The 24,499-nt window shown below is 39.4% G+C and overlaps 1 long non-coding RNA gene across 2 annotated transcripts in view; it reads left to right on the top strand.

Moving 5' to 3' along the window:
- LOC120308379 overlaps nt 1-23,498 on the top strand; it is a 65,100-nt gene extending 41,602 nt beyond the window's left edge. For both annotated transcript variants that reach the window (XR_005556835.1, XR_005556834.1), the window contains one exon: nt 23,313-23,498. This is a non-coding gene — a long non-coding RNA (uncharacterized LOC120308379). The remainder of the gene's footprint in view (nt 1-23,312) is intronic.
- Nucleotides 23,499-24,499: the final 1,001 nt, after the last annotated feature.

Below are 24,499 nucleotides of genomic sequence, written 5' to 3'. Positions count from 1 at the left end.
GGTTCCCCTGAATTCCTGTTCGGAACACTCGCGGAATCTTGTGATAGGCCGTCTGTGGCCTCTCTGTCGGTGCCTGGCTGCTGCCAACACCCTTCCCTTTGCCCATATAGGTCCCCCTCCCCCCCTGGAAAAGACCCAGGAATCTCGGAAAGTGAGTCCAGTTTTGTACGCAGCTGGTCAATATGCCGTCGCAGGATACGACCATCATCCAAGGAGACCTCGTATGACAAGGGACCTGTAACCTTACATACTACAGCAGGAACCCACAAGTGACCAGGCCCATAGTTACGGGTCCAAACAGGGGCACCCACTAGCAATTGCCTCGGTGCCCTGGGTTGTGTAAACTTAGGAGGAAGTCTGTCCGGATGCAACCGCTCAAGTTTAGTAGTCAGTTTGCACCCCCAGCGAAGTTCAGCTGGGCTTCTCCCCATAGAAGTTGAAGGTGTGGTGCAGCAAGCAAGGAGAAAATCAGCCAACCTGTGATGCCAGTCCCCATATGTCAGTTTCTTTAAAGCATCCTTGGTGATGCGGACCATCCGTTCAGCCATACCATTGGTGGAAGGGTGGAAAGGCGCAGAAGTGGCATGACGAATCACATTGGCCTGTAAGAAAGCTTGGAATTTGGAAGAAGTGAATTGAGGGCCATTGTCAGACACCAAAACATCCGGGAGCCCATGTGCAGCAAAAATCCCCCTCAGTACTTGAATGGTCTTTGCAGTGGTGGTGGAAGAGACAGGTACAACCTCAAGCCATTTTGAATAGCTATCAACCAGGACCAAGAAGAATTGACCCTGAAAGGGCCCAGCGTAATCAATGTGCACCCTAGACTATGGAGACTGTGTTTCCTCCCATCTATGCACAGGAGCCTGGGGCATTTCTGGGCGTGAGCGCTGACAGAGGTGGCATGCGTGCACCTTAGCCTCAATTTCCTTGTCTAACCCAGGCCACTACAAATGGCTGCATGCAAGCGCCTTCATTCGTACAATGCCAGGATGACCCTCGTGAAGGGAACCTAAGACCCTAGACCTCATTGAGGTAGGAATGACAACTCTGCTGCCCCACAGCAGACAACCCTGAAAAGTGGATAACTCGTTCCTTTTCAGCCAGAAACTCTGAAACTCAGTGCCTGGACAACTCTCTGGCCATCCAGACAAAACCCAGGATAAGACACGAGAGAGTGTGAGATCTGTTGCTGATTCAGCAGCCACATCCTGGCATTTAGAGGTGACTCAGGCAGTGCCTGAATGGAAAGGATGTTGATGGCAGGGGCAGGATCAGCCTCTACTACTTGTAAGGGTAATCTATCCATTTCTTTGCCAGGTTTGTGAATCAAAGAAAAGTCATAGGCTGACAGAAAGATTGACCATCTCAGCATCCTGGGGGATATGATGTGGGGAGTTTGTTTGTTTGTGGTAAACAGCCCCAACAAAGGCTTATGGTCAGTGTAGACCGTGAAATGTCTGCCATATAAAAAATCATGGAATTTTTTAATTCCAGTAACAACAGCTAAGGCCTCCCTGTCAATCTGGGCATAGTTCCGTTCAGCAGAAGACAAGATTCTGGAGTAATACGCAACAGGAACCTGAGTTCCATCCGGTCTAAGGTGGCTGAGTACTGCTCCCACTCCATAAGGAGAAGCATCACAAGCGATGCACACAGGGAGAGTTTCATTAAAATGTGCAAGCACATTGTTGGATGTGAGTAAGGCCTTAACCTCATTGAAACTTGCTTCATGTGCTTGTGACCACTGCCACACTGTCTGTTTGTCCAGAAGCCTATGAAGTGGTTCAGCTACATTAGCCTTGTTAGGAATGAATGAATTATAAAAATTCAAAAGGCCCAGAAAAGCTTGTAGTTCAGCTTTGGATTTAGGTCTAGGAGTTTGCATGATAGCATTTAACTTGGACTCAGCAGGATTAATCCCATTGGTATCAATTTTGAATCCCAGAAAATCTGTAGAAGGCACCCCAATTTTACATTTGTCCTTTTTAAGCTTGAGTCCTGTTTTCCGGAACCGCAGCAGGACAGCCCTCAATCTCTCAGCTAAATTTTGGGGGAATCTCCAGCAATTAAGACATCATCAAAATAAGGGCAAACCCCTGGTATACCTCTCAAGTTATTTTCCATTACACTTTGGAAAATTCCAGGAGCCACATTTACTCCAAATTGTAGCCTTTTGACTTTGAATGCCCCCCTGTGAGTTACAGTGGTTTGTGCTACAGCAGCAGCTTTATCAACAGGTAACTGTTGATAAGCCTGTGCTAAGTCAAGCTTTTCAAACCCCCCCCCCTTGAGGGAAGCCAGAATATGGCTGACTACAGGTACAGGATAGGCATGTTGTTGCAATGCCTTATTTAGAGTGCATTTGTAGTCTGCACAGATGCGAATGTCCCCATTAGCCTTAAGCGGCGTGACTATGGGAGTTTCCCAAGGACTGGAGTCAACAGGTTCTAATACTCCTTGCTGAATCAATTTGTCCAATTTAACATCAATTTTCCCTTTTAAAGCAAAAAGTACCCTTCTTGCTTTTACTCTGATAGGAGTGACAGCGGGGTCCAACTTCAAAGAAACTGGGGGCCCTTTGTATGTGCCCAGCTGTAGGCTGAAAACATCTGCAAATTCTTTGCAGACTTCCTGTAGATCTACTGTTTGCAAGTTATTGATCCCTGTAACTTGTATTCCCAAGGCCTCAAACCAATCGAGTCCTATGAGACTCGTGCGCTCACCCCCCACTATCAATACATCTAATGGACCTTCAAAATCCTCATACTGTACATTAAGGGTGGCCTCCCCCTTAACACACACTTTGGAGTTTTGAAAGTCTGTTAGCACTATATTAGAAGGCCTCAGCTTGGCCTGGAAACCACTACCAGAACAAATCTTTCTGAATGTGTAAATGGAAATGATTGAAAGTGCAGACCCAGTGTCTAGTTCCATGACCAATGGAACTCCTTGCAACTTCACCTTAAGTGACAGTTTCTTTTTGAGTGGCTTGTGTGTGTCTGTCCTATAAATGCTTCTTCGTGAAGCACAGAAACCCACCCTGTTCTGGCTGGGGACCCTAGTACCTTTCAGGCGCAATTCTTCTCGGGGTTGTACCTTCTGACGGCCCAGACACACAGCTGCTATGTGGCTTTGCTTCCCACATGCTCTACAGATTGCAGAACGGAACTTGCAATCGGTCCTCTTGTAGTGACCTCCACGAAACACTTGGGTACAGCTGAAGACTTTTCTTTGCCTTCCTTCTGCTTTCCTTCTTTGGTTGGGTAGAGATGATCTACTTCTTTATCAGGTTCCTCTTCCGAGCTTCCTTGGACTCCCTCATGGTGCACAGAAACAGCTTCTGGAGTGCTTCTGATAGGCCTCATATTCTTGATTGCCCCACCTGCTGCTTCTTCTGCAGTAACCTCTCTCAAGGCATCTTGGAACGATATGTCCTCTTTAGCAAAAAGTCTTTGCTGCACATCTCTGTTCCTCAGCCCACATACAAATCTGTCTCTCAGCCTTTCCTCTAAGTCTTTAAACTCACAAGGCTTAGCTGCCCTTCTCAATGCAGCAATGTACTCTTTAGCTGATTCACCAGCCCGTTGATCCCTCTGTTCAAAAGTATGTCTCCATGCAATAACAGACAACTTGGGCTGAAAATGTTCTTTTAGTAATTTCTTTAAATCTGTGTAGGTAACAGATTCAAGAGGTGCAGGGGCTACTAAATTTTCAGCAATTTCAAATGCATCTTGACCACAAACACACAGCAGGGTGGCGGCCTTTAAGTCCTCTTCTCTCACTTGATTTACTCTGAAATAATTTTCTGCTCTGGCCACATAAGATTCCCATCTGTCTGGATGTGTAACATCAAACTCAGAAAGTTTTCCTATCTTTACCATCTTCAGTAATGCAGGAAGGGTCTCTGAGCCAGCTTACCTCCAACGAAGCTGTATTGGCAGGCAGTTGCTGAGTTTAACGCCGTTTCTTTGCTGTCTCAGGACTCCAGGGTAAGCTTACAATTCTTTGTTTTAATTGTAAGGCATCCCACCCTCATCGCCAGTGTTGAGTCCTTGGTTAATGGCAATGACTTTACGAAGCATTCCGTAGTTTCAGGAACTCTTTATTAGTCTTCAGTAGCCCCCGTTACAACACTGAGGTGAGCAAACCTCTCAACCTCTCTTAAAGACAATTCCCAGGCCAAAAAGCAACATTTAGGCGCGCTGTGCGAGTGCCGGCGCCAGCGAGTCTGGTCCCGGGCAGCTTGCAACTGCCCGGGACCGTTGCAACATCCTGAGCCTGCCTTTGCAGCCTCAGGACACAACAGACCTCATCTGCCATAATTTGATAAGGTCTGATATTCAGGATATCTAAGAATTAGCCATGGAGATGTAAGGGCAATTAAGTAGTTCAGCTGAATTTTTAAGTGAAGTGATCACTATACTGTCTTAACATTTATAGTACAGATGTACCCACTGTAGTTGCTGCAGTTGGGATCTAAAAATTATCTGCTCATACCCAGAGAATTATTTTTTTCAAATAACTGAAAATGGCATGAAAGAGATGTTAGATTTTTTCATATTATGCATCTGTTTAATTTTGTAAGTAGAATAGTGTAGTATTACTATATTTCTTCAGCTTTCCTTCAGCCAGAGAAGAAGCTTTTTTGTTGTTGTTGTTGAAATGTGTAATGTTACTTTCTTCTATCAAAGAGTCTTTTGGGGTGATCTGTCTTTCATGAGAGGAATTTCTATCCCTATTCCTTCAAAAGATTTCCAGGTATTAGCCAGCTGATGCAGTAATATTCTGAATTTCTAGATTTCTGAAGTAAACCTAAAACAAGCCAGCGTGCCAATTATTGTTGTACTGTACTTATCAGAATATATTTTTTTAAAAAAGGTAAAGATATTACAAAAGCATTCTGCTTCCTGTAGAAGGTTTTGAGGAGGCTTAGCAAATGAATAGGCTTGTGATCTAAAAAAAAAATCTCTATTTTTGGTGGTGCATATGTAGGCGGTGTTCGCCACATGTTTTATAGATCAGACAAAGAATTAACAGCTGAATTCCCATAAGCTTGGTTAGTAGTAACCTCATGAAGTTTTCTGGATTAATGTGTTGTTCAATTCTAGCTTGTTTAATTCAGTTTGTGGTATATATTACTGTAGGAAAATAAGTTTCTTCTATAGCCAGATTAAATGTGGTGCATGAACATAATCATCACATCCTGCACTCATTCCAGAAATATTTCCATCCCTTTTTTCCTATATTACCTCAAAAGCTTGTAAATTAAGTTTTACCTGTTGCAATAAATATGATCATTTTTGCTCTCTGACTACAAAAATCCAGACAAACTCTAGATGTCTGCAAAGAGGTACAGAAAACATTTTTGCTTCCCTTTGCCAATAGTACCTTGCTGTAAGTCAGAAATTTTTTTTCTTTCATCTAAACCTCTCTCTCTCTCTCTCTCTCTCTTTCTTTCTCTCTCTCTCTCTCTCTCTCTCTCACACACACACACACTTCAAGCATTCCTAGAATTTGCAAACACACCCTGCAGATACGGACATCATTTCCTGTCTTATGGTAACTACATTTGAAAGCAGCTAAACATTTGCTGACTAATATGCCCCAGTTCATTTATTCCACCCACATACACACATTCAGTGAGAACTCAACAAAGCTGCTAGAAATCTTTAGCCAGGGAAATTGTTCCAAGAACAAAATTAAGTTACTGCATTATTTTAGAAAGGGGATGATCTTATGTTTTGGCATGCATTTTTGCAGGCAATGAGTATTAGAGATATGTATGTGTCCCTCTCTTTTCCCAAAAAAGTTCAGTCATTCTTGTGAGAACTCAAAACAATCAAATTTTCCTAGTAAATTCATGCAAAACTCATCACCTTGTTTCATCTTAATCACTGACCTCTCAGAACCTCAAAATATATCTGGGGCATGAAGAGAAGACAGAATAACAGAATAACAGAGTTGGAAGGACCTTGGAGGTCTTCTAGTCCAACACCTAGCCCAAGCAGGAAAACCTATATCATTTTAGACAAATGGTTGTCTGATATCTTCTTTAAAACCTCCTATGTTGGAGCACCCTCAACTTCTGCAGGCAAGTCATTCCATTGATTCATTGTTCTTACTGTCAGGAAATTTCTCCCTAGTTCTAGATTGCTTCTCTCCTTGATTAGTTTTCATCCATTGCTGCTTGTCCTGCCTTCTGGTGCTTTGGAGAATAGGCTGACCCCCTCTTCTTTATGGCAGCCCCTTAAATATTGGAACATTGCTGCCATGTCACCCATAGTTCTTCTTTTCATTAAAAGGCAATGAAGATAATGGTGGGAATAGTATTGTCACTACATGTTTCAGTATCCTGAGCAGGAATATCATTCCAACGTTCTACCAAAAACCTACAATCCCAGCTGTCACTTTACCAACATCCCTTTCCTTTCTCCTGTCCCATATTCATTTTAAGGAAAATGGTAAGAACAAAAACATCCAGTGAAATTTAGATTATTTTACTATGCATTTACCTACTAGTTTATTTCAATATTGGTTCTGTTCCACATCCATTTATACATTAATAAATGCATTATCTATATATATCAGATGTTGATGTATACCAATAAATTGTAAGAATATCTAGCGCATAACAGAACACTGAGGTACAGTGCACTTAAAATAGCAATAACAAAATGAATAGCAATTTTACAAAGAAATTTTACAGAAATTTAATCCTTGTCCTGAAATATTGGAATAATTTCAATCTTCTCTATCACCATTTACAATTTTGGAGGTAGAGGCAAAATGTCCTTCTCAAGTTTTGTTGCCTACAGGAAGTTTGGATAATATTTCAATGTTGTGCATTAGGGCTCTAATAGTGCTAAAGGAAGCAGTTACAATCTTCTCATAGCACCATTGGAATGCAGTATTACAGGTTAATTCTGCTGACTGCCAACAGTTCGATTCTCATCAACTCAGAGTTGACTCAGCCTTCCATCCTTTTGAGGTCAGTAAAATGAGGACCCATGGCAATATGCTGATTCTGTAAACAGCTTAAAGAGGACTGTAAAACACTATGAAGCAGTATATAAATCTGTAAAACACTATGAAGCAGTATATAAATTGCTATTGCTATTGCTATCGCATATGTATAAATTAACAGTTACAGTATAGTTCATTGGGTATTAACTGAACTGAAATCTTTGAGAAGAGAATTTTATGTGGTGTCCTCCCTTCTCATCTATTGAAAAATTCTCTACTTATATATATGCCAATTCTCTACTTATAATTAATATGAAGAATTTCAGAAGGACATTTTCATTCACTTAATGGCCTGGTACATCAACCTGGCCTTTTGTATGTCCCAAGAATTGTGTTTTTAAAAAGTAAAGACTTCTTTTCATTTTTCAACAAGGGGAGAGGGGGGAAATGAATGCAGGGCATATACATAAATACATCTCACCAATAGTTGGTGGCAAACTTTTCAAAATGGAAACCAATCCTCATCATTCTTTTCACAATCAATAATCAGAAAACAAAAACAACAAAAAATATGCAGTACAATTATTTCAAAATACAAATACCTGTACTGTTTTGCTGAATTTTTGATGTCGCAGATACTGCATCAGGAACTGATTGGATAATAATCAGGCACCATCAGCTCTTAATGCATTGCCTTCAGCATCTAAACAAGCTTCAGTGAAATGCTCATATTGATCGATTTATACATGTTTTTTTAAGTTTATGCAACCAACTTCAAAACCAATTGATCCAGGGTCCTAATAGTATAGTCTTCATTACCAGAAAATGATAAGCATCTAAATAGTTTTGCATGTTTTTGTCTCATTGTAAGAAAAACACTGACAAAGTGGAGCATTCATAGAAGAATATATTGTTGTGTATTGGGTTATTATTAAGCTTGTCTGTGATCTTATATTATTAATCGTTATCTTAGACTGCCTCAATATATTATCACTCATGCTCTGCTTCCCAAAGTTCTTTTTTGAAGTTTCAGTAAAGCAAGGAATAGAAAAACTTACTCCTGAATCTTGTGTTGTTTATTTGATTAGTAGAAAAGACACTGATGAAAAGAGATAACAAATGACCAGAAGCAATTAGAAAAATAAAGGAATGAAGATAATAGGTGTTGTGTCCTGAGCCTGCAAAAGGCTCAGTAAGTTGCATTGGTCCTGGGCATTCCAAAAGCTGCCCGGGACCAGACAGAGCGGCGCCAGCCTTGTGCGCATGCACAAGGCGCGAAAACGCTCTATTCTATTGGTAGACGTTGTCCGGGTTTCTGGCCATATAAAAAGGCCTGTGTGCCTTTTGTTGTTGTTCGGGTGTTGTTAGAAGAAAAATAAAGAGCTGTTTAACATTGCCATGTGTCTTCATCATTCGCACGCAAACAAAGTACTTAACAATAGGGATCTTACAATAATAGGAATATAAATGGTGTTTGATGGTGTCCAGATGCCTGACATTATATAAAAGAATCATGAATATTTGTTGAGCCAGAATTCTAAAAAAAACGGTATCTGTTTTATTTAGCTTTATGGGTGGCTTTGATCATCAACTACTACTGTCAATCTTTAGTCCACAAAAAAAAAAAAATTCTGCTTAAAGCCACTGATTGAGTGCTTTATTTCTTGGAGGGAGAGGAGAGAACAAATATAGACTTCGAAAGGACATACAATGGCGGAAATGCAGATGGAATACCTCTATAGAGCCTGAAAAATCCATATCAGGGGGGGAATCTCTTTGATTCTGTGGCTTCTTTCACAGAGAGCTTTCCCATCATAGCTGAAATCATTCAAAGAAGCACTAGGAGAAACTTGAACACAGGTGCAACTCTGTACAACAATCATGTACAGAAAATATCTATTAATGAACTATCAACAGCCCCAAAATAAACTTATGCTTCACAATGGTTGAATTATGTAAGGCTCAAGAATCATCATATTGATCAAGCTGACAGGTAAATATTGACAAGCTCTATATTGGACATGTAGGAACAATAAGGATGAAAGTTGAATTTAGTGGCTGGCAATACACCACATAACTGAACAATCTGCAATAGATGGCTCAGCTTGCCAATATATTCCTGAAAATATCAAAAGAAACACTGCTTCACCCATGAGAATAGCCTTTCTTGTTATATCAAATTATTTATGTAGACTTAACAGGAACGGTTATGGATGCGGTCTTTTTTTGTTATAGTGGGTATCTATGTTCAAAGATGCCAGAAGTGTTTCTAAAGATTCCAATAAGAGCCAGGCATACCAATAAACATTGCAAATGATATGATTGGATATTCAGCTGTAATTTGTGAATTGGCCCACTGGGAGTGGGCTTTGAGGAAGTAAGGAGCAAAATAAGTACCTTAAGTCTTGCAAAAGCTTAAAATAGACACTTTGCTCCTTAAAACTTTCCTTAAACATGAAAAACCAGACTTTATTTAAGAGAATATTTGAGGGGGGAAATAGTTCTGCAAAGCTTATTGCTTTTATTTTGCCTTCAAAGCCACCTAGATTCTCTGCAATGCAAATAAAAAAACAAAACAAAAAAGCCCTATGCACACCAGGAATACATGGTGGATTTGGTAATTACATGGTAATATTAACTCTACAGTGCATTGGTTTGAATAAATGTTCATCTGTCCTAAGAAAAGAAAAGTTGAGATATTAAGGTATATTATGAAAGGCTAGAAGCACCATCAGCACATCAGCTTTAGGGTACATTGATAATGATCTTTCCATTTGCTACTCCTGCTTTATATGTCACCAGGCCTTCACAGGTAAGCCAAAAGAGAGGTATAACCAATGGGGGAAACTGCTCAGTAACATTTTTGTGCTTCTTTTCTCAGAAGTACTGTTTCCTTTGTGGGGTTTAGAAAAACAGAATAGAGGCAACCTGGAAGCCATACCACATCATAGTTGGCCTCTTTACACATTACCCATTGGGCAATGCTTGCCTGCAACTACATATTCCAATCACAGTGTGAAATAAGTTACACCCAAGAAAATGTGTGCTTGGGATGCCCCATCAGAGCTGGTTGTTGATGAGTAACTTGCATGCAAGCCCAAAGACCTCCCTGGTTCTGCTGAAACTGTGTTCCATTTAGTCCTGGGTGGCTCAGTATTGGAGCAGATATAGAGCTCTGTGTTCTACCTCTTAAATTCAGCTCTTTGGGGAAATGCAGTTTGTTGCCTAAACCAGAGCTACTAAAAATGCATTGCTAAATGCTGACTCACATGGACCAGTCTGAGTGCCCTGTCCCTCAAGTGTTTTGCTTCTCATAATGTTTCTCGTATGGCTGAAGATAAAATCCAGAATATCTCCCCTCCAAGTCAATGAGTGTCTTTAAAACCAAATGGCTTTTGGCTTGAAGACCCTTATGATAATATAAAACTTCCACTTTCAGAGGTACTATCCACAAGAGAGTAGTTGCTTCTCAACTCTGCTTTGGGGCTCTTAAGAGCGATATGATTGTTGACTGCTGGAATTTATGTGCTAGATTAGCTGAATTGTTGCTGTCCCCTAGCTAACAGAGCTTTTTATGGACTCTGTATCAACTTTGAAAATGAGCATGGCTGCAGCCATTTTCCCTACTCATTTTCAGTTGACACATAGCATGGAGGGAGGGGGGGTTACCAGGTGCTTCACTAGACTAAACAGATGTGCTGATACTTTTTATCAATAAACATGTTCTTTGAGGAACTTGCAAGCCTCGGAGTTCTGCTTTATTTGTCTCTGTCTGTCAGAACCATGACATTAAACCAAGTCTCCTAAAAACTTCATTTTTCGGGGTGCTGGGCCCCAACCGCCTACCCACTCACTTTTGGGAGAGTGGTAAAGACTCGGTGAAGATTCAAGATGGAGGAGAAAGTTGAAACCATTGCTAATGGCAATGGGACTCAGGCTGTCGGAGCATAGGTTGGCTCTCCAGGCATTGAGGAGGCATCACTGGCAGGGACTCGGCCGAAAACCAGGTTGATCCAACCTGGGAAACTGATACCGCAGGAAGGAACTACAGCCTCAGCAGACCTCTTCCAAGCTGAGGCTGCCCCTCAGCACAGGAGCACTCCTGTAACCTCTAGAGAGAAGCTTTTATTGCTGCCTTCCCAGGGTTCTTTGTCTGCGGACGGCAAGAAAGAAAGGGCTTGATGGGATGGAATGACCCTGGAGCGTAGAGATTTCAGTTAGCAGTCCACAGCCCCTCACTCAAACAACTGAAGGAGAAGTTCAGCCAGCTGGAGGTAAAGATACAATTTCTGTTGCCCAGGAGGTGGGTGCCATTGGGAGAAATGTGAAAAACTACCCATCTCTCCCTCCCCCTCACTGGAGTTCCAGCCCAACCACCGGAGTCCATGCTGCTTCACCCACCCCCAACCAGTTGTGATACCAAGCCCGTTGCCACAACCTCAAGATACCAGTCCTCGAGCCCAGCCAAGAGAAGTCTGGAGAATGGTTTGGCCACATCCCCAGGACCAGCAAGCCGCCCAAGCCTAGCAACAGGCATAGGTGGCCCCGCCGAGATTCAAGCTGCCTCCCATCAAGCCCACTTTCAATGGGGATCCCGAGAAGTTGACCTTCTTCCTAAACCAGGTGTAGGCTTATTTGGATCGCTACGCTTATGTCTACCTGGATGGGGCTATGATGGTGAATGTGGTAGTGGCAAACGTAGAGGGGGGAATGGACGACTGGGTGACCAACCTCCATGATGAGAAGGCTCCTGAATTGTATGATATTAATCTCTTCATGGAGCAATTAAGGGGTCAGTTTGAAGATGAATCCCAAGTCCTGATGGCTGAGAAAGAAATCCACCACCTGAGGCAAAGAGGTCACCCCACATGAATTCAGAAGAGTTGCTAACCAGCTGGAGAAGTGATCTGAACAGTCAGTAGTCAATTACTTCAAACGGACTTGTGACTTGCTTCAAGCCTGCATCATTTGAGGTTTTCCTAATCTATTACGTGAGTGTTACCATATGGCAGTGGCACTAGACATCGAACTCAAAAAGTCAAGCACCACCAAACCCAAGCCACCAGAGGTCCAAGAGAAACACCTCTATGGCTGACATCCCCAAACCTCTGCAGCCACCAGCATCTCCCAAGCACCAGACATGGCTCCCATCAAGTGCTACTGGTGAGGTCAGATGGGTCTTTGTGCTGTGGAGTGCCCCACTCCTCACCCTCAACCCAGGACCATGCCAGTTGCTGCCACGAAACCATGAAGAGCTTCCAAAGGAGGAAGAGAAAAAAACCAACTGGGCACATATAGGCCAGGGCGTCGAAGCCTCCCCTCCCACCGAGCTCAGAGCCAAGCCCCAAGCCAAGCAGATACGACAGCAATGAGGAAGGCAAGGAGGACCCCATGGTGAGTCAGCCCATTCCCCTTTTGCCTTTCCTGCCAGACTGATAGTGCCCAAAACAGGGGCTCACATGAATCTGAGCATCCTAACTTGGGGTGCTCTCAGTGCTTAATTAATTTACCCACTGAAACTGGGCATCCAAGCCAAGCTATTGCCTCATCCAATAGGGTTTGAGCAGGCCGACAGGTCCCTGCCACGTACCTAACTAAACCTGTAAGTTTAGAAATGGTCAGCATTGGGAAATCCTCCATTTTGTGGTAGTTCCGAAGATGACTGAAGCAGTAATTTTGGGGCTAGCATAGCTTGACAAATAGCATCCTCACATCTGGTGGGAGGAGGGAATGTGCAAATTAAGACCCTCCCCACCTGATACTGATGATAAAACAAAGTCACTGGCCATTTGTGAAACTCATGGGGAGTCCCGTGAAATCCTAAAAACTGTAGCTGAAAAGCTCCTGGGGATTCAACTTATTCCTGCTGAGTACTAAGATTTGGCAGAAGCTTTTAGTGAGAAGGAATGTGACATCCTCCCCCACACTGGGCTATGGACTGTGTTATTGAAATTCTGCCCAGTGCCAAGCTCCCCAAACCAAGGATGTACTCTATGACATCCAAAGAGATGAAAGAGCTAAGAGAGTACATTGATAAAAATTTAGCTAGAGGTTTCATTCAGCCAGCCAAACCACCCATGGCCAATCCCGTACTTTTCAAGGAAAAGAAAGATGGCTCTCTTAGATTATGCATTGATTTCAGGTCTCTCAATGCTGTCAGTATGGAAAATATGTATCCCCTTCCCCTGATGAAGGACATGTTAGCTTACTTGGCTAAAGGAAAAATTTTTACCAAGCTGGATTTAAGAGAAGCTTATTATCAGATCCAGATTAGGGAGGGCGGTGAATGGAAAGCAGCCTTTAATTGCTCTTTGGGGAGCTTCCAATTTAAAGTGATGTCTTTTGGACTGCAAGGGGCCCCTGCTATATTTATGCAATTGATAAATCAAGTGCTGCATAATCATTTATACAAGGGGTTTTTGGTTTATCTTGATGACATCCTCAGTTACACTGAAATCAGGGATGAACACATCAAATTAGTCCATGAGGTATTAAGGAAACTGTTGAAAGCCAAACTGTATGCAAAACTGTCAAAGTGTGAATTTCACCAGACACGCCTTGACTATCTGGGGTATAGGATTTCAAATGAGGGGATAGAAATGGACCCTGCCAAAGTCAAAGCAGTTCTAGAATGGCAACCCCCATGCACCCGCAAACAGCTTCAAAGTTTTCTGAGGTATGGCAACTTTTATTGTCAATTTATTCCCTCTTTTGCAGAGATAGCCATGTCCATCACCGATTTACTCAAAACAGGCAAAGGGGGGGAACCTCAACCTTGTCAGCCATTGCAATTGTCATTAGAGTGCCAGGCAGTATTCGAAAATTAAAGAGACTCTTTGCAGCTGAAACAATCCTTAAACACCCTGACCCCAGACAACAATTCATCATTCTTTTAGAAAAAAATCACAGACGAGAGTTACAACCTTGTGTTTACACTTCCCGGAAATTAACTGAGACCGAAAGGAGGTGGGTAGTTTGGGAGAAAGAGGCTTTTACAGTTTGTTGGGCTTTGCTGACACACCAACATTTCTTGGAGGGGGGGGGGAATATCTTTTGAGGTATGGACTGATCACAAGAATTTGGAAGCTCTCAAGACCCCCTGCAAATTATCCCCCAAGCAAGTTTGGTGGGCTCAATACTTCAACCATTTTAATTTCACTTTAAAATATTTTCCTGGAGGCAAGAACTTTTTGGCTGATGCCTTGTCTAGAATGCCCCAGTTCAAGAGCAACTGAGAGGAAGTTTAATGGAATTAACTCCATTATTCCTCTGCCGCAATCTGCTTCCCAAATAAGAACCAGATCATATACACAGAGACCCCCTGCTGGTCCTGATGATCAATTGCTAAAGGAATTAAAGGAGAAGTTAGAGACTGATACCTGATTTAAAGATAACAAATCTATATTGAATTTAAGGGGGGGATTAGTTTGGAAAGTTATACATCCCAGAAGGCCTCAGGCTCCAGGTGTTGCAATGGAGTCATGACGCTAAGCAAGTGGTCACTTTGGATTTTTAAAAACATTGCATCTAGTGCGCAGGCAGTTCTGGTGGCCGAGAATGAAAAAGGACATTGAAAGTTATGTAAAAAGTTGTGCCATTTGTGCTACCATGAAGAAATGTTCCAGAAAACCACCAGGTTTATTGCAGTAAGTGGCCGACCCCTCTCAGCCTTGGGAGGAGATAGCCATGGATTTTATAGTAGAATTACCTGAGAGCAAAGGAAACACTGTGATATGGACAGTGATTGATCTATTTTCTAAACAGGTGCACTTCGTTGCTTGCTCATGACTTTTCTCTGCCCAGAAGCTAACCAAACTGTTTTTGAAGCACATATATCGACTCCATGGTGCCCCAAAGAGGATTATTTCTCAGAGAGGGGTCTAGTTTACTGCAACGTTTTGGAGAGAGTTTGTTAAACTGATTGGGTCCTCCCAGGGGCTATCATCAGCTTTTCATCCGAATACTAATGGAACTGCTGAGAAAGCTAATGTAATGATGGAACAGTAATTCAGATGTTATGTAAATTACTAGCAGTCTAATTTTACCTTTTGTAGAGGTAGTCTACAATAATACTGTGCACAGTAGCACTGGTCTCACCCCATTCAAAATAGTGACAGGTCAAGATTTTGTGCCCATGCCTGAGTTCCCATGGGAGCCTCCTACTTCCCAGACTTTGGACCAATGGTGACATCTTTCCAGGGGGGTTGGGTAAATGTGAAGAAGGCATTAACCAAAGCTACCAAGGTTTACAAGGAGCAAGCAGACAAACGACATTCCCCTCAAAACCCTTTTTATGTTGGACAATTAGTATATCTTTCAACTAAATATCTATGGTTAAAGTTGCCCAGCAAAAAACTGGGTCCAAAATTCCTTGGCCATTTCCCCATTATCAGAATCATAAACCCTGTGATAGTGGAGTTAAAACTTCCAAGATTGTTGAGGAGAGTCCACCTGGTGTTTCATTGCAGTCTTTTGAAACCGGTGTCAGAATCCACTTTAAGACCTATTCCAAAAGAGCCGCCTGGTCCAATGGTGGTAGAGGGAGAGACACATTATGAGATAAAACATATTCTCAATTCTAAGCTGTATAAGGGAAAGTTACAATACCTTGTCCACTGGAAAGGTTACCCCCCTTTCAGAGGCTATATGGGTGAAATGTATAGATGTGAAGGTAGATAGATTGATAAGAAAGTTTTATGATAAGTCTCGAGGGGATACCTAACCTGATTTTTGTTTCCCCTGCAGGAGACTCTTTCTTTCTGAAGAGGAGCCAACTGTCAACTTTGAAAATGAGCATGGCTGCAGCCATTTTCCCTACTCATTTTCGGTTGACACATAGCATGGAGGGAGGGGGGTTTACCAGGTGCTTTGCTAGACTATAACAGATTTCCTCCTGTGGGAACCAAGGTCATCAGCTGCTCCCGGTACTGCAGGCTGGGCGTTTCATGAAAAGCCCACCAAGAAGATGTATTGGGGAACATAGTAGCTTGCATAGCTTTAGGGGTGGGATTTCTTAACTTTGTATTGGGGATTGTTACGTGTCTATTCAGACTTGGTTTCACTTTTGATATGCCGATACTTTGTATCAATAAACATGTTATTTGAGGAATTTGAAAGCCTCGGAGTTCTGCTTTATTTGTCTCTGTCTGTCGGAAACATGACACTCTGTAGAGGCAGAATTGAATGTTTGCCATTATTCAATGATAGCATAAAAAGAACAAAGACTTTAGTCACTAGATAAATCATGTAATGCTGACCAAATCTCACTTTTCATTTTAAAAAGAGAAACCCTCTTTTAAATCTCATAACAATCTAAAAAAATTATAACTGATGAATGGCCATAGCTGGTGAGGCACAATCCCTGCCACTTCCTACCTTGTTCTCTAGATTATACTGACTATAATAAAGATGATAGATGATGGACCTCACTGGAAAAATTGGTTTGTCTTGTTTTGTTTTTCAAATAAGAAAACTCATAATGTTTTCTCCATGAGATAAATGGGTGCAGGTCAGTTTCTTACTTAGCTGGGATTCACACTTTGTGAAAATATTTTCATATGAAGTATGAATCCATCCACCATAGTGTCTGATATTTACCCAGCCAAATGTGATTTCTTTCATAAAACATGGTTTAACCATTCATAGCTTAATGTGATGTGTGACCTCTGTCAAAAGATTTGTATGAATGTTGGATTATATGCTTCTTTCCTTTCAATGTTACCAATATGAAGATGTGGATTAAAAGGATTTTGATGCAATCATATAGACATTAGCATCAACATTCCATCTTTAATAGTGGCAACTGGAGAATGGCAGAAGTTAACAAAACATACCATAAATAAAGGAACACAAAAGGCAAATGGCTTTTAATTGTGTAGTGCTCTACATAGAATTAAAAAAAAATAAAAAGAAATACAATGGAAAATCTCAAATACATTGGTTAATTTCAGGAATGACATTGTTGGTTATTTCAGAATTCCACAACTGAGTAGAAATTTGAAAAGACTATCCTGAATTTGTCCTCAGTTAAAGAAAACTTAATCAGGGCTTTTCTTCTGAATGCCTTTGCTGTTTTACTCTTTTCAAAAGTCCTCTTAAAGGTAAAGGTTTACCCTGTCCAGTCATGTCCAACTTTCACCAAACAAAGGACTAATGTTTTGTGCTGCTTGTTAGGTTGCCAAACAACGTCATTCACATGGTGCTGAGGCAGCATCAGAAGATCTGAGGAAAATCCTGGTTGGGAGAACTGGGTAGAGAAAAATCCTGTAGACTTTTTTCGTGTTAAAAGAAGAAAATACCAATGGAATCAGATATATCTGGACATATTTAAAACTTGACTTTCTACTCAGAATAAATACAAAATGATTTTGCATTAATCTTCAAAATAAGAGTACCAATAAGGGAGAATATTTGTAGCTCAAGGTTGAAATGAGAGATCCTTGGTACTCTCTGAACTTGTTTTCTTGCAGACATTTCAATACCCAGCCTAACTAAAGAACCTCTAAGACCAACAACAACAACATTGAGATGGCAAACCACAAGAATATAAACTGAGAGTAAACCCCACTCCTTACTAGCACTGATAATGTTACCTAGTTGGGTAATGAAACTTTGGCAATGTTTCATTACCCAAACAACCAAGCTCAGAGAGCAACAAGGACCCCTCGAAACAGGAGTGATGGGGACAAGATTTATGAATAGAATACAATAAAAGGAAAACTAATCTTGCAGTTGTGACAATGAAGCCTTGTTTACAAACAGGGCTTGTAGATTATTTCCTGTTATCCCTCATTCTATTAATTATCTAACTTATTAACCTAATTTGGCATAAGTGGAACTTGCCTCTGAGTAAATAAAGCTCTTATATTAAAGCACTTACTAGACAGTAAGCTCCACTAAACACTATAGACTTATTTCTAAGTACTGTTCTATCATAAATCTGATAATCTGTTTTCTAGATTATATCTAAGAACTTGTTCATGTTAACACAATGGGGGATACCTTTCACTAAAACAATATTAATCAACTAAACTTAAAGCAAGTAGGTCTGATTTACAAATCAGCTTATAACACAACAAAGGAGGAATTAATTTTCCTTATTGTTGTTGTTTTGAAGCAGCGAAAACATAAGGAAATTGTTATTCATCTCTAATGATGACAAAGTTGACTTTTAGCATTATTCACATTAGTTCCAGTTTTCATAACCCAAGGGACTATCCTTCTCACTCTTTCCAGAAAATTCCACCCATTCACTAATTACAAACAAGAGATAAAGATTGCCAGCAATAAATTAATGAAGAAGATACATCACTGCCAATTGACTTTACTACTAAGTTAATGGGAAAAATATGTATAAAAAGAGCCACCCAAAAGAGATGGATGGTTCCTATGCTCAGAGGAATATTATTTCAGAAGATACATTTATGACGTTAACATACAATTAGCTTAATCTAATTTTAAAAAGAGAGAGGGTTGATATAAGTGAAACTCAACACTTGCAAAAAATGATATTGTTACATTCTCTGGTTTTCTGAAGGAAATGTAAGTGCAAAACCTACATAGATTCTTTCCTGACACAAAGTTTAAATGAGTGCAGAATGTAGCATTCTGAAGTTCTCAGAATACCAAATTTCTGGTTTTTATAGTTTGAAAGATGGGCTTAAAATTGAAAATATATGAGTTCCCCGAGGCTCTAACACTGCCATTAATCTTTTTTTTCCTTCTGTCATACCAAACCTCATTTATAAAATAAAGCCATGATATGACATCACATTTACTATTTCCCTATCCTCTGAAAGAGATGACCAGTGAATTGAAACCAAAACAAAGAAAGATTAAATATTATATTCATGTGTCAGAAATATAAAACCTTACAGAGAAAATTCATAAGGTGTATAGGGGGATGTATAACAGACGAAAGACGGAAGAACTACATGTTTTGCAATAGAGAGGTGTGGGGACTTTGGCACATTAATAACTTATTTTTCTCTTCAGTATAATTAGTCAAAGCAGCAGAATACAATCAAATTAAGGAATTATGGACATTCATATTTTCATGTCTCAATATCTGTGGATATGATCATTTAGAGTAGTAGTTCTCAAGGTGTGGTACTTGGATCCTGAGGCCCCCAAGGCCCTTTCATGAGATCCATGAGACCAAATCTATTTTCATAATAATACTAAGATGTTGTTTGCCTTTTGTACTCTTATTCTCAAGTAACTGAACAATAAATGTCAGAAATTAACTCAATTTCTTCTTAATATTTCTACTGTACTCTTATTAGCAATCTTCAGTTATATCTGCTATAATCTCTATAACCTCATTATCTTCTAATAAATTGTTAATTGAAACTCCCAAATCATGCATGGGTAAAAGATCCATTCAAAGTGCAAGATAGACCAATAGATTTTAATTCAATGGAGTATAGTTATTTGAAAAGACTGTTAAAATACTCCTCCCTTTTTCAACTAGTTATCTGTGTGAGGCCAGATTTTCTTTATATACTTCAACCAAAACAACAGATTGCAACAGATTGAATGCAGAAACAGATATGAGGGTCCAGCTGTCTTCTATTAAGACAGACATTAAAGAGATTTGCAAAATTGTAAAACAATACCACACTTCCCACTAATTTTGTTGATTTTGGAAAATACCATTCTTTTCATTAAAAATATGTAATTTATGTTAACATATAATGTGTTTATTACCATTACTTTTAAATGAATGAATTAATAAATATTTTAAACATTTCTCAGTTTTAATTTCTAATTTAGTAAATATTGATGGCTGTAATCCTCATAAACAAAAACTCCTCAGGGTCCTCAATAATTTTTTAAAATGTCCAAGAGTCTTGAGGCCAACATGTTTAAGAACTGGTGATTTAGTGTATGTCGCAATAGGTAGAGCCATTTCTTATAAACAAGGTTTACTGATGATTCATTTATGTGTTTCCAGTGACCCAGTCAGTGTTCCTCAGAATGTTGATATGCATATTATGCTCCTGTTTAGAACTACAGCAAGTTATAATTTCTTCCATTACAGTTTCTACAAGAATGTTAATGTGTTCACCTTTTGATTCTTAATTGCCCTTTTTTAGCTACAGTTTGTCAATTAGCAGCCAAGTTCAGACTGGAAAGAATGCTCAAGCATACTTATAGAAAACAAGCCCATCAACTACCATTGGTTGTTACAATTAAATGGAATTTTTGTGTTTAGTAATAATAACCTTTCAATACCAGTTGCTAGAGAAAACTACTACCTTCAGCTTCTTCATCTAGGCTTCCCAAAATCATTTTGGTTGCTATCACTGGAAGTAAGATTATTAATTTTAAAGGATGTGGTCCACTTAGCTCTTATGACCAAGTGCATGGAGGCACATTTGCACAGCTGTATCAAAGCACACACTAAGGAGACGTGACAAAAGAAAAGGGAAAGTTACACTATAATCAATGAAGTACTCCTTCACACTTGCAGAAAAAAATTAGATTGACTCAAGACTGCAGACTTCAATGCATTTTCCTAGAAATCAATGTGGTAGAGTTGAATAGCCCTTATGTATGAAACCTATAAATATAAGATTGTTCCATTAACCTTTAAACCGCAGAAGAACCTTTGGGATTGATTTCAGTGAAACCTAATTTCAGGTAAGCATTTGAAATACATTTGACTTCAGACAAGTCAGATATTCTAAAACTGACAGTTCTTATCTCCTATTTCAGTTTGATTCAATCTTCCATTTTCTAATTTATTTCTTTGTTTTATTGCTTATTTAAGCGTGCACATTTTTTTCTCCTAAGGATTCTCTTTGTTCATTTTGAGCAATTTCAACCAACCCCACCCCCTTAGCTTGTCATCATAAAGCCCTACCAACAATTCTGCTCCTCCCAAACAAATTCCCTTTTGCTTTGCTCTTAGGGATCCTGAAATATTTGTTATTCCCAGAACCTGAAACTTAAGACAAATTGCTGAACTCAACAACTCTTTGCCTTGCCAGTTTGGGAAGGATCCAGATTCATCTCCCCCCCCCCCCCACCCATCACTTAGCATACCAAACCTCCTGCTTAAACAAACTCAGCAGGAAAAAAAAAGAGCATTTAACTCAATACACACATGCCCTGGCATAGCTTCAGGCAACATAAATATAAAAGATATTTCAAGGTATGTAGTTACTGGGTTAAAATGTTTAGGGCTTTCACAAGAACCTGAAGACATGCCATTGTGCTTGGGGACCTGGATATGTGACATAGCCTATGAAATGGTTATGATGATTTCTCTGTTGTTTGTTGAGGGTTTTTTTTTTAACTGCAGTTACCAATTATGTAACTGCTTTGGGTTGTTATAGGTTATTTTAGGCTGTATTTACCTTTACCCTTTTTTTAATCTGCCCAGAGTGATGAAGTGAGGTGGGTGGACCATATAAATTAAAAAGAAAGAAAGAAATGAGTAGAGTTTTCTGCTGCCTACTTTAAAAGAACCAACTTAGGGAATCTGCAAGAATTGCAGCTTTTACAGGATAGCCAAGTTCAACACCACAGGGATACTTAATCAATCAATAACAAAAATAGTATTATACACTTCGCCTGTATCTACCAAATGAAGTCCCTCTTATATTTACAAATCTAGGCTTTCTTATATAAATGCACAACATCTGTAGACATATCAAAGAATCTTTAGGCCACCCAACAGTACTGGTAAGCATGAAGTAACAATTGTTTTTGCATCAAGTTTGGGTTTAAATGCGATTCGGTGATTACTTAGGAATTACTGTAGTCTCCAATCATGTCAATCGCAACTTCTTATATCTGTAGCACAGCTGATCAATGTATTAACTCTAAATATTCTGAGAATCAATCTCTCCAATTTAATAAAGAATCCAATTCTTTCTTTCATCTTGTCCTCTTACACTCTATCCATTTCTTCTTGTCCTGCCTTCAGGTGCTTTGGGAAATAAATTGACACCCCCCCTTCTTTCTAGCAGCCCCCTAGATATTGGAACGCTACTATCATGTCACCCCTAGTCTTCTTCCAAAAGCTTGATATAAGAGTTTAAAAATATTAACGTGGGAATCCTGCTATATATATATAATTTTGAAAATGTTATTTTATATCATCTTTTCCTGTAAATTAACTGGGATTTTAACATTAACATTTTAACATGAACTTGAAAGAAATTTTTGAAACATTTATATCTACAAATAAAGATAATATAATTATTCTCCTATATTTAAAAGGATTTGAACACCAAGTAAAGGTCCGGTTGTTACAGCTTTCCATAGATACATTAGAGCCTTGTATATGATAATGACTCTGTTTAACTGAATAATTTGCAATTTACCAAACTCTTACCCAAAGCAGTTGATAAAGACTTTTCCTTCAAGTCTTCATCACAGTCATTACCAGTATTAATCACTGAAAGAGCTATATTTAAAAATATTGATTTCTTTCTTTGATTAATCCAAGTATAAAAATAGAAAAATCCTGGTGCATTAAATCAAAGCATATTCTTTGTTTTGAACATTTTCATAGTAGAAATACTACTGATATTACTTTCTTGTTGTTTCAGTTAGGAGGACAATAAATGAATGGATTTTAATAGGCCCACACTAGTTAATGGATACAGTATAATTATTCAAAAAGTGAATCACCATTTTTAAAGGATTGTGTCTTTCTTTTCCCAGTACAAATTTTGAAGACATATTCATCAAAGTTATTAGACCTTGAGTTGTGTGTGTGTGTGTGTGAGAGAGAGAGAGAGCTTTGGAGGGAGGAAGAGAAACACTGAAGAACTGTGCCTCCCACTCCCAACCCTTTCAGCTGGCTCAGAAGGACACTACTCTTTATGAATCATCAGGCGAATACAGCCAATGTAGTATAGTTATATTTCACAACTGAGAAGAGGCAGAAATATAAATGCATTCCTATCAGCAACTCCTCTACACAACATATTAGTCTGTCAGGAAGAAAACCAGACCAGCCTGGAACTTCCTACTTTGCCTATTCACAATAATCTATATTGTACTTGACTAAGAATTCCATAAACTTCCTGTTCATTGCCAAGGAATAGGTGCTGTAAAGAGGCTACCTTGTCCCTTCTGAGCTGCAATATATATATATATAGGTTACAGCCCCTTGATGGCTCACCATTACACTGACTCATTTTCTGGAAACAGCCACCTTTCCTAGGTCTTATATAGCAGTTTAATATGTACTCATTAAGGTGACTTCAGGATATAAATCAGATCCTTTACAGTCAGAAGAACAGGCCAGATTTATTTCCAATCATTTGGCATCCCTAAACAAAGTTTGAAGGCCAGGTTATAATTTATATTTGCTTCCTTTCTTTCAGGTTGATTGAAAATGGCACTGCCTTGCTAGAATGCCAGCATACAAACAAGAAATAAAACAATTTGTGCATAATACTTTAATACTCTGAAGAAAATGTGGAGTTCAAGATAAGTTTTGCCCTTGATCTTTCATGCAAGTTATAAATAGTGATTATTATTAACAATAAACATCTTTTCATTTGAAAAAACTTACATTCCATGCATAGTAATTTTAATAGGCTGATTGTTAAAATAGAATATATAATAGAATAATAACTTTATTGTCACTTTGAATGTACACTAATCGGCATACATTAAAATGAAATTTCATTGCATACAGCTCTCAAAGGGTTACCACCTCCAAAATACACTACATAAATATGACAAAAATAAATAAATACAGAATTATGCCTATACCCACAAATATTATATGGCACAGAGAAACAACACAATCTAGTTCGGATTATGTATACATGTGCATGGCGAGAAAAATGAATCTTTTGGCAAATTTCATGTTTCACTCTTCTTGACATCTTCATAATTCCAAAGCCTGCTCTGCTGCCAGTGCAGCTTGTTCAATAAAAGATAATGGTACCATGCTGTTTTTCACAGCTTTTGATTCAATCAATTTCAATATGACAAAATTCACTATGGATATGAGAAATTATCCCTTTGTGTCTGTAAATATTTAACTCCTGTGCAGAACTTGACTAATGCTCTTGTAGAGATCTGTACATTAAATTCCTTTCACAAAACATCGGACTTTTCTCTCAGATCATTAATAAACAGAAATGTAACTTGCTAGCAGCATTCTGAGTTAAACTTTAAATCTTAAGCCAATCTCAAATATATGAGTTGAGCCCTGACATTTGCTCACAGAAGTAGATTTATAGGGTGAGGCCTCCCCGCATGCTCATAAATCTCACCCTTTCATATATGAGCAAAGTTTGACAAATATGTACTCGGATAGTTGAGGCCCCAGATTTTGAGAAGCTGGGAGAATCACTTCTGCCACTGAATATTCTTGCCAGATCACTCACTGGTTCATAGCCCTGCCAAGCACTACAGATAACAGATGCTGATGAAGGACCAGAACCTGGAAACAAAAGTGAAAAATGTTACGCATTTGCACAAGTTTGCAATTTGAGAATAGAATTGACAATGCATGGATTATGTAGCCATGATCACATATGGAGGACTTTATTTGCTG

Source organism: Crotalus tigris, unplaced genomic scaffold, assembly GCF_016545835.1.
Source record: "Crotalus tigris isolate CLP2741 ecotype Arizona unplaced genomic scaffold, ASM1654583v1 scf7180000017903.3850313, whole genome shotgun sequence".
In the NCBI taxonomy this organism is placed as follows: domain Eukaryota; kingdom Metazoa; phylum Chordata; class Lepidosauria; order Squamata; family Viperidae; genus Crotalus; species Crotalus tigris.
Note: the sequence above shows the minus strand (reverse complement) of the source record. Positions and strands in the feature narration are given on the sequence as shown.